The sequence below is a fragment of the Oncorhynchus clarkii genome, chromosome 3, assembly GCF_045791955.1.
Source record: "Oncorhynchus clarkii lewisi isolate Uvic-CL-2024 chromosome 3, UVic_Ocla_1.0, whole genome shotgun sequence".
Classification (NCBI taxonomy): Eukaryota; Metazoa; Chordata; class Actinopteri; order Salmoniformes; family Salmonidae; genus Oncorhynchus; species Oncorhynchus clarkii.
Genome location: NC_092149.1, coordinates 9,684,861 through 9,693,335, shown reverse-complemented (window position 1 = coordinate 9,693,335; position 8,475 = coordinate 9,684,861). Strand labels below are relative to the sequence as shown.

Genomic DNA, 8,475 nt, shown 5'->3' with positions numbered 1-8,475 from the left:
CTGTTGTGAAGAAGTTTAAAGCCGGATTTGGATACAAAAAGATTTCCCAAGCTTTAAACATCCCAAGGAGCACTGTGCAAGCGATGATATTGAAATGGAAGGAGTATCAGACCACTGCAAATCTACCAAGACCTGGCCGTCCCTCTAAACTTTCAGCTCATACAAGGAGAAGACTGATCAGAGATGCAGCCAAGAGGCCCATGATCACTCTGGATGAACTGCAGAGATCTACAGCTGAGGTGGGAGACTCTGTCCATAGGACAACAATCAGTCGTATATTGCACAAATCTGGCCTTTATGGAAGAGTGGCAAGAAGAAAGCCATTTCTTAAAGATATCCATAAAAAATGTCGGTTAAAGTTTGCCACAAGCCACCTGGGAGACACACCAAACATGTGGAAGAAGGTGCTCTGGTCAGATGAAACCAAAATTGAACTTTTTGGCAACAATGCAAAACGTTATGTTTGGCGTAAAAGCAACACAGCTGAACACACCATCCCCACTGTCAAACATGGTGGTGGCAGCATCATGGTTTGGGCCTGCTTTTCTTCAGCAGGGACAGGGAAGATGGTTAAAATTGATGGGAAGATGGATGGAGCCAAATACAGGACCATTCTGGAAGAAAACCTGATGGAGTCTGCAAAAGACCTGAGACTGGGACGGAGATTTGTCTTCCAACAAGACAATGATCCAAAACATAAAGCAAAATCTACAATGGAATGGTTCAAAAATAAACATATCCAGGTGTTAGAATGGCCAAGTCAAAGTCCAGACCTGAATCCAATCGAGAATCTGTGGAAAGAACTGAAAACTGCTGTTCACAAATGCTCTCCATCCAACCTCACTGAGCTCGAGCTGTTTTGCAAGGAGGAATGGGAAAAAATGTCAGTCTCTCGATGTGCAAAACTGATAGAGACATACCCCAAGCGACTTACAGCTGTAATCGCAGCAAAAGGTGGCGCTACAAAGTATTAACTTAAGGGGGCTGAATAATTTTGCACGCCCAATTTTTCAGTTTTTGATTTGTTAAAAAAGTTTGAAATATCCAATAAATGTCGTTCCACTTCATGATTGTGTCCCACTTGTTGTTGATTCTTCACAAAAAAATACAGTTTTATATCTTTATGTTTGAAGCCTGAAATGTGGCAAAAGGTTGCAAAGTTCAAGGGGGCCGAATACTTTCGCAAGGCACTGTAGATATGAACTGTATTAGACTAAATGGAGAGATGTAGTGCCTGATCGACTGCAGAAATAGATATGAACTGTATTAGACTAAATGGAGAGATGTAGTGCCTGATCGACTGCAGAAATAGATATGAACTGTATTAGACTAAATGGAGAGATGTAGTGCCTGACCGACTGCAGAAATAGATATGAACTGTAAAGGCCCAGTAAGTGTTGATTACTTAGGCAGTAGACGTTCAACTAGTAAAACATGCTTCATAATTACTGTATGTAAGAATAGAGAGAAGTGCCTGCAAGAGCAAGAGCGGATCCTCTTATTTTCATCAGTCCATTAGCCATGTCTAGACCTCAGCTGTAGGCAAGTCAGAATTCAGGCCAAACAAATCCAGCCTAACACATTTGCATTAGCAGGATTGGACTGGACATACAGACACAACATGAACCACCTAATTATAGTGAGTGATACTGGCTGCCATAAATAGGAGCAGCGAGAGTTGGGGGTGAAAGAGAGGAAGAAGAGGTGTTAGGGGAGAGAGAGAGAGAGAGAGAGAGAGAAGGTTAGGGGAGAGGGGTGAGCGAGAGAGAGTGAGGTTAGGGGTGAGAGAGAAAGTGAGGTTAGGGTGGAGCGAGAGAGAGGTTAGGGTGGAGAGAGAGAGAGAGAGAGGTTAGGGTGGAGAGAGAGAGAGAGAGGTTAGGGTGGAGAGAGAGAGAGGTTAGGGTGGAGCAAGAGAGAGGTTAGGGTAGAGAGAGAGAGGTTAGGGTGGAGAGAGAGCGAGAGGTTAGGGGTGAGAGAGCGAGAGAGGTTAGGGGTGAGAGAGAGGTTAGGGGTGAGAGAGCGAGAGAGGTTAGGGGTGAGAGAGGTTAGGGGTGAGAGAGAGAGAGAGGTTAGGGGTGAGAGAGGTTAGGGGTGAGAGAGAGAGAGGTTAGGGGTGAGAGAGGTTAGGGGTGAGAGAGAGGTTAGGGGTGAGAGAGCGAGAGAGGTTAGGGGTGAGAGAGAGAGAGAGGTTAGGGGTGAGAGAGAGAGGTTAGGGGTGAGAGAGAGAGAGGTTAGGGGTGAGAGAGAGAGAGGTTAGGGGTGAGAGAGAGAGAGGTTAGGGGTGAGAGAGAGAGAGGTTAGGGGTGAGAGAGAGAGGTTAGGGGTGAGTGAGGGAGTGAGGTTAGGGGTGAGAGAGAGAGAGTGAGGTTAGGGGTGAGAGAGAGAGGTTAGGGGTGAGCGAGGGAGTGAGGTTAGGGGTGAGAGAGAGTGAGGTTAGGGGTGAGAGAGTGAGGTTAGGGGTGAGAGAGTGAGGTTAGGGGTGAGAGAGTGAGGTTAGGGGTGAGAGAGAGTGAGGTTAGGGGTGAGAGAGAGTGAGGTTAGGGGTGAGAGAGAGTGGTTAGGGGTGAGAGAGAGTGAGGTTAGGGGTGAGAGAGAGTGAGGTTAGGGGTGAGAGAAAGTGAGGTTAGGGGTGAGAGAGAGTGAGGTTAGGGGTGAGAGAGAGTGAGGTTAGGGGTGAGAGAGAGTGAGGTTAGGGGTGAGAGAGAGTGAGGTTAGGGGTGAGAGAGAGTGAGGTTAGGGGTGAGAGAGAGTGAGGTTAGGGGTGAGAGAGAGTGAGGTTCGGGGTGAGAGAGAGTGAGGTTCGGGGTGAGAGAGAGTGAGGTTCGGGGTGAGAGAGAGTGAGGTTCGGGGTGAGAGAGAATGTGGTTAGGGGTGAGAGAGAGAGTGTGGTTAGGGGTGAAAGATAGAGGGATGAGGAGCTAGAGAGAGACGAGGGGAGAGTTCCTCTGCCCAGGTGTTGCTGAAGCATACCAGATCTAACAACGCCTGGATAGGCATCAGTTTACCACATCATATGTTATAGCAATCTGGTGCCAAACGGCACAGTCGATGATGTGACACGCAACCATTGGTTGATGCACGCAACGTCTGAACAGGGGAACACAACCAAGCTCTCCAGGCGTTCAGGCCAAAACACACGTGCAGAAGAGCAGAGAAGAAGACATCACTCATGCATTAAGAGGATGAGAAAATGCAAGAGACCGTAATAAAGGCCAGTGGCTTTTCCCAGAGATTGTGAAATGAGTAGGAAAGCAATGGACCCATGTGTCCCTCGAAAGTCTCTCCACACTAAATCACATTGAGATCAACGAACTATGTCTAAGAACAATATCCAGTCCAAATGCTCAGCTGTATGGTTGGTTATACAACCCATCATCTCTCTCTGCTGCAGGGAATGGGATGGCACAATTATTGAGCTGCTCGGATGCAATCTGTTAAAACACAGGGATTATAAATCACGCATAGATGGCATGGCCCCGGCTGATCCTGACGCGCGCACACACACACACACACACACACACACACACACACACACACACACACACACACACACACACACACACACACACACACACACACACACACACACACACACACACACACACACACACACACACACACACACACGCAGAGTATAGGCTGCTTTCACTTTCAGACACCAGGGAGATTTAGTAAGGGCACCTATGTGACACGTGTTTCACAATGGTCAATAGGGCATGATTAGGATACACATGATTGGTTGAACTTAATGTGGCCTTGAATATTGGATCTCAAAATGCCAGTGTATCAGATAGAAATGATGTGTGTGTGTGTGTGTAGTTGAGAACGGCTAAGAGCAAATCAAAATCAAATAAAATGAGGTAGACATTACCGTGAAATGCTTACTTACAAGCCTTTAACTCTATTTCTTGAACTGCATTGTTGGTTAAGAAAACATATACTAAATAAACTAAAGTCAAAAATAAAGTCAAAAGACTATGCATAGATAATAAACAGCGAGTAGCAGCAGAGTAAAAACAAAGGGGGAGGGTCAATGTAAATAGTCCAGGTGGCCTCAGCATCTCTGCTATTAAAGTCTGGGATGGTGGCCTATGGTCAAACATAGCCAGCAATGTGGAACGCTTGCACATCTGGAGACAAGGAACAGAGTTAACCAATGTGTGTTAGGCTCTGCAGCGGGTTAAGACCCATTACCTCACTGCTCATGTAATGGAAATAAAAGGAAGGTGTCATTGTGATACAAGACAAAATGTTTAAAAGTATTTTTGGAATGAAACTGACTAATAGGGAGTATGTTTACAGGCAGATCATGTGCCTTCTCGATTGCTTCATTTATAGTCCATCGTGGCCCTCAAAAAGGAGACTTCCAGTCCACCAGCCACTGCATGAAAAACGGACCAAATATACCTTGAAGACAGCAAGCCATTAGGCCGAAGTGTTTGGTTCAGTTAAACGTTAAGAAAGCTTGAATGTAATCAGATCACAATGTAATCAGATCACAATCTGCTTTGTATAAGAACGCGTATTAAACCCTGCCTCTAGACACACGGCTTCGATTTTTCATCTGGATTTAAGGAGGGAGAGAAATGAAATCAGAATGTCACATCACATTCTACTGATCTAGAAGCTGGGGCACTCTCGTGCACATAAAGTAACCTGTCAAAATGTCGGTCAGTGAACTATTTATTTTATTTCACCTTTATTTAACCTGGTAGGCTAGTTGAGAACAAGTTCTCATTTACAACTGCGAGTTGGCCAAGATGAAGCAAAGCAGTTCGACACATACAACGACACAGAGTTACACATTGAATAAACAAACATACAGTCAACAATACCGTAGAAAAAGTCTATATAGTGTGTGCAAATGAGGTAGTGGTGTAACACAAATGCTACATAATAATCAGCATTTATTTACATTGACACAATGTTTCCAATTGTAGGCAGTCGATACTCAATGAACTGTGATGACACTTACCACGTGAATAGCGACAAAGAATCCGAATGATTTCAGTTCGTAGTGCGGAATCAACCGTTTCCTTTCTGTGTTTGGCCTCAATTCATTCAGTCGCCAATTGTATTCCGTAATGGAGACCATCCGCTTTTCTCAAATATCGTCCATGGAACTGTTGGTCTGTTTTGTAGAAAAAATACTAAATAGTACTAAAAGTAAAAGTTCATGAACAACCAAAGAAACGTACAAAAACACCTTCGCCGTCGCTTACATTTGGGGAGAAAACTTCTGAAGCAAATGTAGCCTATGGATGAAAGAAAAGTAGCGCACGCAGCATGCTATGTGTCGTTTTCTTGGTTCGTTTAGCGTACACTGTCTCAGAGAAGCCTCTGAGTTATTGCGAAAAAATAATAGTTGTGCAGTACTATAACACAGAATCGGATTCAAGTAGATTTCATGAAGTTTGAAATGTTGAAGAGAAAGCCGGGTGTGAGTGTGTCCAAAATCCACGCTGATCGCTACCGGTGGCACATTCCACTTGAACGCATCGAACATGATGACATCACTCTCCTCACAGCTGGAGGGTGCTGTAGCTCTTGAAAACCCTTATTATCTGTTGGGTTTTCAGCAGTTAGCTTCGCACATTGTTGGATGTGTGAACTACAATTTCGACATTGTGCTTTAACGTTTAGAAGCATCAATAATCATCACTTGCAAAACGGTTTTCAAAACATATGCTCCTTATCCTTCATATCAGTGAGAAATAATATTTCAAATAAAAACGATACACTTAGCCTACTGCACAGATCCATAAACTGTGTGTGCCAGTTGACGAACTACACTTTCTCCACAGTTACATTTACACAGTTGTTAGGAAGACACGCTAGGCTAGATAACTAATTAGCACAGATGGCCGACATGGAGATATGGTTGTGTGGGAAACACTATGTTTTGGGACACTAAAGTCCATGGAGAATAAGAGCACCTCCTCCCAGCTACCCACTGCACTAAGGTTGGAAACATTGTCACCACCGATAAATCTACGGTTATCGATCACTTCAATAAGCCTTTTTCTACGGCTGGCCATGCTTTCCACCTGAATACCCCTACCCCGGCCAACATCTCAGCACCCCCTGCATCAACTTGCCCAAGGCCCTTCTCCTACACCCAAATCCAGACTGCTGATGTTATGAAAGAGCTGCAAAATCTGGATCTCTAGAAATCAGCTGGGCTAGACAATCTGGACCCTCTCTTTCTAAAATGATCTGCCGAAATTGTTGCAACCCCTATTACTAGCCTATTCAACCTCTCTTTCGTGTTGTCTGAGATCCCCAAAGATTGGAAAGCATTCTAGACCCAAACATTTATAGACCTATATCCATCCTGCCTTGTCTTTCTAAAATCTTCAAAAGCCAAGATCACGACCATTTCGAATCTCACCTTACCTTCTCCAATATGCAATCTGGTTTCCGACCTGGTCATGGGTGCACCGCAGCCACGCTCAAGATCCTAAACAATATCCTAACCGCCATCAATAAAAGACAGTACTGTGCATCCGTCTTCATCTACCTGGCCAAGGCTTTTGACTCTGTTAATCACTGCATTCTTATCAGCAGACTCAATAGCCTTGGCTTCTCAAATGACTGCTTCGACTGGTTCGCCAACTACTTTTCAGATAGAGTTCAGTGTGTCAAATTGGAGGGCCTGTTGTCCAGACCTCTGGCAGTCTCTATGGGGTGCCACAGGGTTCAATTCTTGAGCCGACTCTTTTCTCTGTATATATATATACATGATGTCTGGTGATGGTGATTCTCTGATCCACCTCTACCCATTCTGTATACCTCTGGCCCTTCGTTGGACAGTGTTAACTAACCTCCAGATGAGCTTCAATGCCATACAACTCTCCTTCCGTGGCCTCCAACTGCTCTTAAATGCAAGTCAAACTAAATGCATGCTCTTCAACCGATTGCTGCACGCACCCTCCCGCCCGACTAGCATCACTACTCTGGACGGTTCTGACCTAGAATATGTGGACAACTACAAATACCTAGTCTGGTTAGACTGTAAACTCTCCTTCCAGACTCACATCAAGCATCTCCAATCCAAAATTACATCTAGAATCGGCTTCCTATTTCGCAACAAAGCCTCCCCTATTCTACCAATCCTTGACTTCAGCGATGTAATTTACAAAATAGCCTCCAACACTCTACTCAGCAAATTGGATGTAGTCTATCACAGGGCCATCAGTTTTGTCACCAAAGCCCCATATACCCCATATACTACCCACCACTGCGACCTGTATGCTCTCGTTGGCTGGCACTCACTACATATTCGTCACCAAACCCATTGGCTCCAGGTCATCTATAAGTCTTTGCTAGGTAAAAGCCCCACCTTATCTCAGCTCACTGGTCACCATAGCAACACCCACCCGTAACACGCACTCCAGCAGGTATATTTCACTGGTCCCCCCCAAAGCCAACACTTCCTTTGGCTGCCTTTCCTTCCAGTTCTCTGCTGCCAATGACTGGAACGAATTGCAAAAATCACTGAAGCTGGAGTCTTATATCTCCATCTCTAACTTTAAGCATCAGCTGTCAGAGCAGCTTACCGATCACTATACCTCTACACAGCCAATCTGTAAATAGCACACCCAACTACCTCATCCAGATATTGTTACTTATCCTCTTGCTCTTTTGCACCCCAGTATCTCTATATCATCATCTGAACATCTATCACTCCAGTGTTAATGCTAAATTGTAATTATTTTGCCTCCATGGCCTATTTATTGCCTTACCTCTCTACTCTTCTACATTTGCACACACTGTACATAGATTTTTCTCTTGTGTTATTGACTGTATATTTGTTTATGGGTAACTGTGTTATTGTTCTTGTCACACTGCTTTGCTTTATCTTGGCCAGGTCACAGTTGTAAATGAGAACTTGTTCTCAACTGGCCTACCTGGTTAAATAAAGGTTAAATATTTGTTTAAATCAAATAACCCTATTCCTATAAAGGTGTGTAGTAATTTAACCTTTATTATTATTATCGATATGAAAAATATGTTCCATAAGTTCTAACAAGCGTCTCGGGATCTTAACAAAACTCCCCCGACCAGAAGATAATATCGTCAGTAGGTGCTAAAGCAGTTAGCATCTATGAATGGGTTAGATGCTAGTGTGAAGGGAGGAAGCTACAGACTAATTCTGTCAAATGGTAGGCCTATTAGAGTACACTTCTACATTTCATCTGTATAGTACTGTATGTGACCAGGCTAGACCTTGAAGACAGAGTAGAATAGAATAGATCATAACTTCTTATGTCACCCACAAACACACACACTCACACTTTTAGTCACATTCTCACACACACAGGGGTCAACCATAGAGTAGCGTAGGCCCTACCTGGAGCATATTAGCTACTGTCAAGCCTTGTTGGCAGTGGCACCTGACAATAGACTGTTTGCATATGACTATATTTTGATTTCATTGATCTGTGTCTGTCACACACGCAAGCATGTGCATGC

At 44.3% G+C, this 8,475-nt stretch overlaps 1 protein-coding gene across 1 annotated transcript in view; it reads left to right on the top strand.

The window, feature by feature from the left end:
• Positions 1-4,452: 4,452 nt before the first annotated feature.
• LOC139387518 (serine/threonine-protein kinase ULK4-like) overlaps positions 4,453-8,475 on the top strand; it is a 136,731-nt gene continuing 132,708 nt past the window's right edge. Inside the window, exon 1 of the mRNA XM_071133791.1 lies at positions 4,453-4,670. The gene's annotated coding sequence lies outside the window, so the exon portion shown is untranslated. The remainder of the gene's footprint in view (positions 4,671-8,475) is intronic.